Raw genomic sequence first — 11649 nt, forward strand, 5'->3', positions numbered from 1 at the left:
ACTAGTATTTGTAATATTAATTATAATTAAGAGAAGCCTTGGGTATAAAGCATAGGGAGAGATCTTAAACTTAGATCTGTGTTCTTCCATTGGAATAGCTCAAGAACAAGAAGAGATAGGTGATCTCTCTTGTGCCCTAATAGCCGAAATCCATTTTGTAAGGACATGATTTCTCCTCTATTTATATTATTGTTTGCATGCATAAGATCCGTTTTAATTTTATGACAAATTTATTTAGACATATAAGAGTATGTTAATATGTATATGAATTTACATTTCCTTCAAGAAGTAGTGAATGAATAAAAGAAAAGCCCCTTGTCTTTTCTATGTAGAAACCGATTGGGAGGGAAGGAGAGCCCAATGCATGGGCTAATTATTCTACCCAAGAAATGTAGGCTTGCATGGCTACATATAGGTAGATCATCATTGTGTTTTCCCTTATTAAAATAATTAACACAATTTTTCCACTAAAACCCTCTTAATATTTCGGCACTTATAAAATGGAAAGTCCATTTTATATTTTGTCATTTGTCAATTTTGTCACATGTTACATGTTACATGACATGTTACAATGCAATGTATTTTTATCATATTAAAAATCAACGTATTAATAAAAATACGTCATATACAAAAATCGACTTAGTAATTCATAATTACTTGTACCAAAATATTTTACCAATTTATAAATCACAATAAATGGTATTTATAATAATTCATTCAATTCAATTGTTTCCTTAAACAATAATTTCATCTGAGTAATGAAACAATTCGATTACTCAGACCGTATCTTATTTAATCATATTTACAATAAGATACGTAAATTATACTCACAAAATCATCCGTCAATTTTTAAGCAATTTAATTAACTCGTATCGGTATACGATTAATTAAATAATCAATTAAGAGTATTTCCCTATAGGTATGACCTAAGGGAATCAACTGATCACCACCGTCGCACGACAGTAATGTCAAACTCTAGTCAGCCAATCATTACCGATATGTGTGGACCAGTTGACTGTAAAATATTACATCCGATCCCACATGTATTCTTAAAATGAGATTTAATAATGATATTTAAATCATGTGATCGCACTATTGTTGAGGACACATTTCCCAACAATCTCCCACTTGTCCTCGACAAGTGTGCGTCACCAATTCTCTTGTCCTATTACTATCTCCCACTCAATGTAAGGTGTCTTTCAGGTCGTACTTGCAAGTGATCATATCGAGAGTGGTTTCCTCGATCTGGAGAATAACTGTTTGACCGGATTTATCCACTCTGGATACCTTCCGAGCGTGGCCACGCATTTCCAGTTCATTACTCCTCGAGTGGCCCTGAGATATTGTTTTAACCCTGACAAGGGGATGGACAATTCCTATCGCACTCATTCCCTTCGACTAGCCACAGCCATCATAACCCAAAATATGCCCATTTGACCCCATTTACGAAGGTCGTAGTAACACAAATCAAAGTTAATCTGAAACTGAGCCATCTTAGGTGAATAGTCTTTAGTCAAAAGAATCGACTCATTAGAATACTATAGCAACTCTCGCCACGACCAGGCTATATAAATTTGCCAGAACTCTATAAGCGGTCATTAGGCCCGACAAAATGTTCCTAACATTCTGCCTATGTGATCGACTAGTCATCTCACATGACTCTATGGCACTTGAACTTGCCATCAATCGCCTCACACTCTAGTCACTTCGAGGCGTCACCTCATACAAGTGACTATGGGCAAATACTATGTTAATCCGAGTTCACTTTAACGGGGTTCAATTGTCTCTACAACCCGTTTGGATGTAACAAAGTATAATAAAAGAGTTTTAAAATAAAACTCGAACGACAAATGTGATTATCACATATGAATAGTCAATGCCTGATTACTATTTCATGTTCTATAATCTAATTTTATCTTGTATGTAGTTGTTCATTTCAATTCAATTGGAATGACATGACTCATCATGTTTAGCCTATGAGAAGGCTTTGGTTAGTAGGTTTTATCAACTTCTTGTACCTTACTCAACCTTACTACATATTCGTTTTCCTTTGTAATGTATACATTTGCATCACAAAACTTTCTGAGTACGTGTCGAGATCCAATCAAGACATAGGCCCTCTTAGCCTAAGAATAGCTCCCACTGTTTTCACAGTGTGTGGGACTCATCCTCTTGCACATCTCATGATTGCAAGTGTACTCAATATCCGTTATAAATATCTCTCATTGTTCTTTATTGCCTAGAACGATTCTAGAAAATCTACTTCTTAGTTATCATAGCAACAATGGTATCTTAACCATCCTAATGTGTTTTGATTATGGTTTTGTCGGAAACCATGCGCAACCTCAATTGTTAATTGTCACTTGTGTAACACCCTTACACAAAATTGCATCATAAACACTTTACTTTACTTCCTTAATGCTTCTGCAAGCACTTAAGGGTAATCTTTACATACCAGGTAAAGATTACTTAAATTCGATTTTGAAAACAATTCATCATACTCAAGGTATATGAAGTGTTATACATCATTACTCATTTAATTGATCCGGCAGCGGAAGCAAATGGAATCAATCAAATACGTTCAATTTAATTGAACTAGTCATGAATCTTATCAACATAAGACTTCTTACTGACGCTAATATCATGTGAATTTATCCTCATAAATCCGGATATTCAAGATGTATTATAATACTCCAAAAGTCTTAAATCATTCTCAATGATCAATATGTCATCCACATATCGGACTAATTAAAATTTCCGTAACTCCCACTAAACTCCATGTATAAACACAACTTCTCGACTTATCGAGAAATGTTTTATCACATGATCAAAACGTTGATTCTAACTCATTGATATCCTACTTAAGACCCTCTCTTAAGTTTCACATTATCTTAGGATTGCAAGAATCTTCAAAACTCAAGACATGTATTGAATACATTCCTTCTAATTGAAGAAGTGGGTTTTAGATTCACTTGCTATGTATTTCATAATAATGAAATACAATCCCTAAGAAGATCCAAATAGACTTAAGCATTTCAATTAGTGCAAAACCCTTTGCAACCAATCTTGCTATGAAATATCTCTTTATTAGTGCAAAACCCTTTGTCACTAATCAAGCCTTTTTATTTCGGATTTTCATGGCTCTAAGCCTTGTATTGAGTTGTGACTTAAACACTCTTATGTAAGTCATATGTTCATTACTTTCCAGAAGTAATCAACTTGAATCAAACAATTTCTTTGTAAGTTATAAGCTCTTTACTTTCTTAAAAGTAGCATGAATTCATCATTTTTAACAAGTGACGAATTTAACCTCCTAGGTTTTCAAGAAACAATGTCTTACACAAAACGTCTCATGTAGCCAAGAAAGACCAGTTTCTTGCGACATAAAATCTTTGTGGCATTCTTTGTGGCTCTTGAATAATTTCTCCCACTCTGTCTTCTAGAAATAAACTTGTATTTTTAGAAAGACAGCTTCATGAGCCGCAAACCCGTCGTACTCGTGATAATTGAAAGGGAAAAATGAGCATTTGTTTCTTGTGAAAACTTACAAACATGGTACCCTTACCATTTCATATCTCATATGATTCGATTTAGTGGAAAATAATTTAGACAAACCATATCTCATATGATAAAATCCCCAAAAGGATCAAGTAACTCAAAGTAACTTGATTGAAGTCCAAACCATATCGAATAGCGTTTGATTTCTTATCCAACCACACATTATTCCATAATGCGTGATAAGAGAGATTAACTTGTGATACTATATCACATTTCCTTTGGCTTATATCAAAGTCTTCACTTTGATAATCCCATCACGACTAAATCGTGATTCCTTGAACTCTTTGAAATTCTTCAAAGAATTCTCCTTTTACCTTATTAAGTGAACATATTAGCGTCAACTTAAATCGTTGGTAAAAGAAAATGATCAACCTATTTTGGATCGATGATATACAACCTCGATTTCCTTTTCAACCAAAAGGCACGAGACATCTTGCTTTGAATACAAGATACGCATATACCATTAACAATCTAATGGTTTGAAGAGTACTTGATAACTCTTTGCGTTCATCTTTCCAAAATTTAAGGTTTAATCTTGGGTTACCAATTTGAGTCTTGCATCATCTTCATGATATATTATTCTAGTTTGGTTTAGAATATATTCACCTTGATAATGGGCTAGCCATACATCAAATCGTGGTGTATAGGGTCACAAAAGTGAAACCTCTTTTGTATCGTAACAAGTTTGTATTCTAATTTAGAGTTTATGTACTTAATAGTCACAATTAAGCACAACTCCAAACCCAAAAAATAGATTTAGTACACAATGACTCTTTCTCTCGACTTCATTGTTGCTAGTCGTCATATTCTAATCATCCTATGTATCAAACATAATGATGAAAACCTCCACTGGTTTCTAATATTGACGAAGTTGTACTAGCAAAATTTATGTTTAATCAAATAAACATTTTAAAGAAGAAGGTCCCATTAGATGTCCCACAACTAACTTGTTGATTCTTCAATAATTTGGGGTAGTTTCCTTTCTCGTGTCCAACATTTAAGACAACGGAAACTTTTATCGGTCGGGATTGATAGGTTTAGTATCGTCATTCTCAACAACTTTACCTTTAACATAACCTTGTATCAATTCCATTCAAATCTTTACTTCTTGAACCTCGTCCTCATCTTAACGGTTTAAGAGAATGCTCCCACTCTTTTCAATGAGTCTTTGCTTTGAGAAGCAAAATTGAATTCATGAAGATTACTCTTCATTTGTTCGTTTTAGTCTTAAAAACTTTCATTGAAGTGGTTGCGTTATTTTGGCCAATTACGAATTCTTGACAAAACTAATTACCAAAATAATTTATCGCTTCAAGATACTTAATTCAATTAAGTATATGAATAACAATCCATTGCAAGTAGATGTGTTAGTCAAAAATCAAAAACCTGTTTGATAATGAATAACTTTAATCTATACTCTTTACAAGAGATCCTTAGCAATGGTTCATTTGAGGTTTTTAGAAGCAATTTCATATTTGTCTTTAGTTACGATGTTTTAATGGAGATTTGAATCAAATCTAGATGATATCGTATATGAATTGTGGTAAAGAAATAGAACAAAATAACAACGGAATATTGGAAAACATAACATTTATCGTTTTATTAATACTTGTAAACAAGTATAGCATTTACATAGTGACCTCTACCCAACTATGATAAATGATTCCAAGATCCAAATTCATATTAACTTGGGGCACGGTGTGCCGAAATACCCCTCATCAATATAACTCGGTGGATTAACTCTTTAATCGATTCTACTTTTAGAACTCTTGATCGATAAAATTACATTAATATTTATCTTTAGCCCGAAACACATCCGGAAATACGTCGTGAATACTTTCGTTGAGTTCAACCCAAATTTAGAATAAATGTGTCCATGATCCAAACTCATATCAACTTAGGGCACGGTGTGCCGAAATACCCTTCATTAACATAAATTCGGTGGATAGACATTTATCACCCCATTTCACCAACGTAACAAGGTTTGTCTTACGGTAAAGCCGGCTCAACTCCCTTGCGAAACTGGTACTTCATGGGTTTCTAATATTTGGTAAGGCTAAGTCTCAATTGTTTATTTTTGCGAGAGGTCATGTCAATTTATTATCTATCACGTTTTAAGTGAACTAAAGCGGTGAACTACGATAATTCTAATTGACACGGTCGATAAACTCGATAAAAAGATAATGCATGTTTAGTTATGGCGATTTAGCAATGCATGTGACATAAAATAAAATGCAAGCATAAAAATAAATAAATCCTAGTATGACCTTTCCTAAAATAGAAAAACTCTTTAACTATTACATATTCGGAAACCAACTCCATTGGTCCTTTGAACTTCGGTTGTGGCACGCATCTCGAGGTAACACCGTCTTTATGTATCGCCATTCTTGAAGAAATCCGTCCTTGGGAACTCCGGAATGAATAAAATTACATAATAAATTACATAATTTCCTATTATACATTTGTAACTAAAATAAAATAAATCTATTAAATTACAAAACGGTGATACGAGATCACAATAAAATTACAACCGAATCGATATTCCCATACATTTCGGGAAATACCAATTAAAATCTAAGGCCATACTAAGTACAATTACATAATTCAAAATTACATAAATAAAATTATGACAATCATAAAGAAAATGCAGCATTATAATATGTATGAACATGCTCAAATTTTTATGCTAAATCGCCTTTAATTTGCCAATATCGTATATAACTCGGTTTTTACGGATTTGCGTGATCTCAACATTTTATAATCACAAAAATACATAAATTCATATTTATTCATTAGTTAATTACCCTAACCACTTAGGACTCAAAAATTAGTCTTCACTAATAAATTGACCATAATTAACTTAAAATACTAAAATTGTTCATAAATTAGTCCAAAAATTACAAAAATAAGCTATTAAACTTCAAATAAATCACAAAACTTCAAATAAATTCAAAATTTGAAATTTAAATTCATGAACATTCTGGAAAATTACCATGACACTCATAATGTTCAAAATCTTAGGTTAAAAATTTCGAAATTTTCCCCGGAAAAACAATGTTGCGGTTTATCGATTTTTAATAAAATAATCATAAAAACATGGAAAAAATTATTCTCACTAACTTTTCAATTTTAGATCTGAAAAAGATAATAAAATGCAACATTAGACGTTTTTCCTAAGTCATAGATTATGTTTTATTAATTTTCCACTAATAATGTCACTATTTATGCTATTTTTCTTCAAAAATCCATAAATCATGCAAAAAGACTTCTTTATAGCCAATTATTTTACACACATCTTGTAAAATTGCATGTGACAACATATTAATTTTCTATGACCAGATTCGAAATTTAACTCATATTAACCTATTTTTCACCTAAATCCGAATTTAATAATGAAAAATCCATTTTTCGAGCATAACAAGTCCAAAAATTATGAAAATTTACAGGTTATCTCAAAATATTATATGTGACAACATATCCAAAAATCACTGGAAAATTCGAAGTATAGCAAATTTTAGACAAAAAATGACATTTTTACTCATAAAATCACATTTAAATGCCATTATTGTAAATTATGAACAATCAAAATCCGAAAAATTAACCAAAATATCCTAAAACATTTTAGGACCAGAAATATTAACATGCATGTAGTAATTTCGTGATATATCATAATAACACAAATTTTACAAGTTTTATTTGTTATTCTTATAACTCGGAAAAACTTTTAACCAATTTGCATGCAAACAACCGTGGCTCATGATACCGATTGAAGGAAATGTAGATCTATATACATACTAACATACTCATATATGTTAAATTAATTTGTCATAAAATTAAATATGGATTTTATGCATGCAAACATAATAAACAATATAAAGAAGAAACCATCATCTTACATTGTGATTTTCGGATTTATGGGCACAAGTGAGTTCACCTACTCACTTGTTCTTGAGCTCTCCAAATGGAAGAACAAGGATTCAAGTATAGAATCCCTCCCAAAAGCATATACCCAAGGAATACATCTTAAAGACTAAAATAATATGATCTAGCTATTAAGATTAGTCTTACTTAAAAATTTGACACAAAATATTTTTGTTCTCTCTTGAAAGATTTCGGCCAAGAGGAGTAAATGATTTTTGTGGTTTTTCTTTCTCTAAAAAAAAATCTCACCAAAAATGTAGAGAAAACATAATAATCTTACACTAGAAAATTATGTAGAGAAGTAGTGAATGAATAAAAGAAAAGCCCCTTGTCTTTTCTATGTAGAAACCGATTGGGAGGGAAGGAGAGCCCAATGCATGGGCTAATTATTCTACCAAAGAAATGTAGGCTTGCATGGCTACATATAGGTAGATCATCATTGTGTTTTCCCTTATTAAAATAATTAACACAATTTTTCCACTAAAACCCTCTTAATATTTCGGCACTTATAAAATGGAAAGTCCATTTTATATTTTGTCATTTGTCAATTTTGTCACATGTTACATGTTACATGACATGTTACAATGCAATGTATTTTTATCATATTAAAAATCAACGTATTAATAAAAATACGTCATATACAAAAATCGACTTAGTAATTCATAATTACTTGTACCAAAATATTTTACCAATTTATAAATCACAATAAATTGTATTTATAATAATTCATTCAATTCAATTGTTTCCTTAAACAATAATTTCATCTGAGTAATGAAACAATTCGATTACTCGAGATCAGTATCTTATTTAATCATATTTACAATAAGATACGTAAATTATACTCACAAAATCATCCGTCAATTTTTAAGCAATTTAATTAACTCGTATCGGTATACGATTAATTAAATAATCAATTAAGAGTATTTCCCTATAGGTATGACCTAAGGGGATCAACTCATCACCACCGTCGCACGACAGTAATGTCAAACTCTAGTCAGCCAATCATTACCGATATGTGTGGACCAGTTGACTGTAAAATATTACATCCCACATGTATTCTTAAAATGAGATTTAATAATGATATTTAAATCATGTGATCGCACTATTGTTGAGGACACATTTCCCAACACTAAATTCTCTAATCTATTGTGTTATTGATATAAATCCCAACTTTGGTATTAAGATAAAAGTTGTGATTCTCACCCCCTTTAATGTATTATAGGGCGTGTGAGTAAAGACAAAGGCAAGGACAAGAAAGCTTGAGGAAGATCTTCAACAAAGGGATGCTAGGGTAACCGCCCATGGTAGAAGACCTATGGAAGCTTGGCTTTTATTTTACATTGTCTTCTTAGTATTATTGTATTTTGACTTGTTGTTTTAGAACTCGTTTTGATTTCCGTGTTGGACATGGAAATTTGTTTTATTTCCATTTTGCAAACAATGGTTGTATGAATTTTAATGACTTGGCTTTCAACCCAAGTCATTCGGTTTATGGAATTTTCTTTGTTCTAAAAACTTGTCATTACACACCTTTTACATCAACAACATAAATTGATTTGACTTATATTGATCATAAAAGAATTACAACGATTTGATCATTGTAATGAGTTCATAAGCCACGAATTTGATTCCCTCTTATGCTTTTATGACTAAATATCACATCTTATTTGAGATAAGGAAGAACGATTGTAAAGTCAAATGGAGTTATTTGAACTCAAGGTAGGGAATTTAACAAACCAATTGAAAACACCACTTATAGTTAAGACTTGTAACCACTTATAAGACTCCATACGAGCTATGGGAGGGCGTAAGACCCTAAAATTGTATAAAACATGGATATGAATCCAATCCTTTATCTTATAAAGGCTAGTTTATCTTATTACTAGATTACAATGTCATTACAAGAGGGTCATCTTTTAAGGTCATAATGTGCGATATTTTCTTCATTCACAAGGGTAAGTATCAAATTGTTTGTTGCTTATATAGCTGTCTTTCAAGAAAAATAGGTGTATTTTTCAAAAAGATAGAGTGGGAGAAAATTAGCAACATACTCGAGACTAGTGAGGAGACCAAAAGAAAGCTTATTAGGTCAAACTCGAGACTAGTGAGGAGACCAAAAGAAAGTTTATTAGGTCAAACTCGAGACTAGTGAGAAGACCAAAAGAAAGCTTGTTAGGTAAAACTCAAGACTAGTGAGGAGACCAAAAGAAAGCTAATTAGGTCAAACTCGAGACTAGTGAGGAGACCAAAAGAAAGCTTATTAGGTCAAACTCGAGACTAGTGAGGAGACCAAAAGAAAGCTTGTTAGGTCAAACTCAAGACTAGTGAGGAGACCAAAAGAAAGTGATCTTCAATAAAGATTATGAAGTGGTTGTATCAAGTAATGTCAATTCGATTTTACATAAGAGCCTAATGAACCTAAGTGAAATCTGTGCATAAGAGTTGCGTAGATAAATATTAAATTGTCTACAAAGCTAAGTTAAAGGTAACTATGCTAAGATCCATATCATCATTGCTATACCTCATAGTGTGAATAAGCAAGTTAAGACCAATTTTTAAATAGGTATTTAGAAAAGAGTGAATGTGTGACATAAGCACAGGGTTTTAATTAACACTTAAAAATTGCAATGATCATTGTAATTATGTGATGAGAAAATGGTTTCACTCGAGTTGTCGAGAGGCCATAAGTATACATGGATTTAAGTGGGAGTCGATATTGCCATGTTAAGACATGAAGATCAGTGGGAGAAATTGTCTTTCGTGTTAATGTCATTAAGGATGACATGCTAACACTACCATCGATGAAGGAATGTTTTTTTTTTTAAATTCTCGATGAAAGAAGACATGATTCATTCTAAAATTCCAAATCTATCATAATATAGGGAAATTTAGATTGGCACTTAGATAAGTATCTTATAATTGATAAGATTCTTTATCTGTTAAATATCAACATAGGTTGAGGAGGTTATTCATTTTGATGAAAGTGGAATTACTATGAGAGAGTCATAGTCATTCACTGAACCCCATGAGTTGTTGATCACATGAAATCAATTGCTAATGTTTCCGCCATTAGAACGATCATGTATGCCAATATATATGCATATGCCATGATGAATAATATGATTGGAGCATAATGATCAATTAGGGCTGAGCATCGGTCCAAGACCGGACCGGACCGGACCAAACCGGACCGGACCGGACCAAACCGGACCGGACCGAAGACCGAAAATTAAATTTTTGTGGACCGAAGACCGGACCTAAAACTTTCGGTCTTGGACCGGACCAAACCCGAAATATTCGGTCCGGTCCGGTCCGGTCTTAGACCGAAATGGACCTAGAACTAATTCTTTCACTATTTCGTGTATGATAATTACATTTAAGTTTCACTAAATTAAATGTCGATGAATAATTAGACGATTGTTTTTGAGAAAAAAATACTCAATATTAATTTATAATGTCTTGTGAAGATAAAATGGAAATTTAGTTTATAATATTCTAATGATAGTCTTTAGAAACATAAAATTCGGTCCATTTGTTCCGGACCTAAAATATCCAGGTTTGGTCCGGACCGGACCGATGACCGAAAACTCAAAAAATGAGGACCGAGGACCGGAACTAAAAAATTCGGTCCGGGTTTGGTCCAGACCAAATGGTCCGGTCCGGTCCATTTTTCCGGTCCCGACCTAAACTTGCTCTATTTCAAATAAAAGTCATTTGAAAGCCTTTAAGAACATCCGTCATGATTCCTGAGAAGGATTGAGGATCCGTTCTTGTGTTTCGATAACATACTAAGTTATTTGTTGAAGGGTTACACAGACTCTAGTTTCCAAACCTATAAGGATTTATCAAAATCCTAGGCTAATTTTATTGACTCGGGAGTAAGTGACTAGAAAAATGTTTTAGAATCAACCATTGCAAGTTCTACAAATGGAGTCTGAGTACATTGTGATAAGGTGGTCCATAAAGGGACTATAGGTAGACCCTTCCACCAAGTATTTTATCACAAGTTATATGATGACAGTGGGAGCATCTTTCAAGTTAAAGAGCCCAGGTCTAAGAAGAAGTCTAGACATGTACTTAGAAAAGTTCATGACATTAGAAATGACATTGAATAGAAGGAAATAGCAATTCATAACGGTGGACTGAATGGATACAGGGTATATCCACTAA

Source organism: Silene latifolia, chromosome 9, assembly GCF_048544455.1.
Source record: "Silene latifolia isolate original U9 population chromosome 9, ASM4854445v1, whole genome shotgun sequence".
NCBI classification, from domain to species: Eukaryota; Viridiplantae; Streptophyta; class Magnoliopsida; order Caryophyllales; family Caryophyllaceae; genus Silene; species Silene latifolia.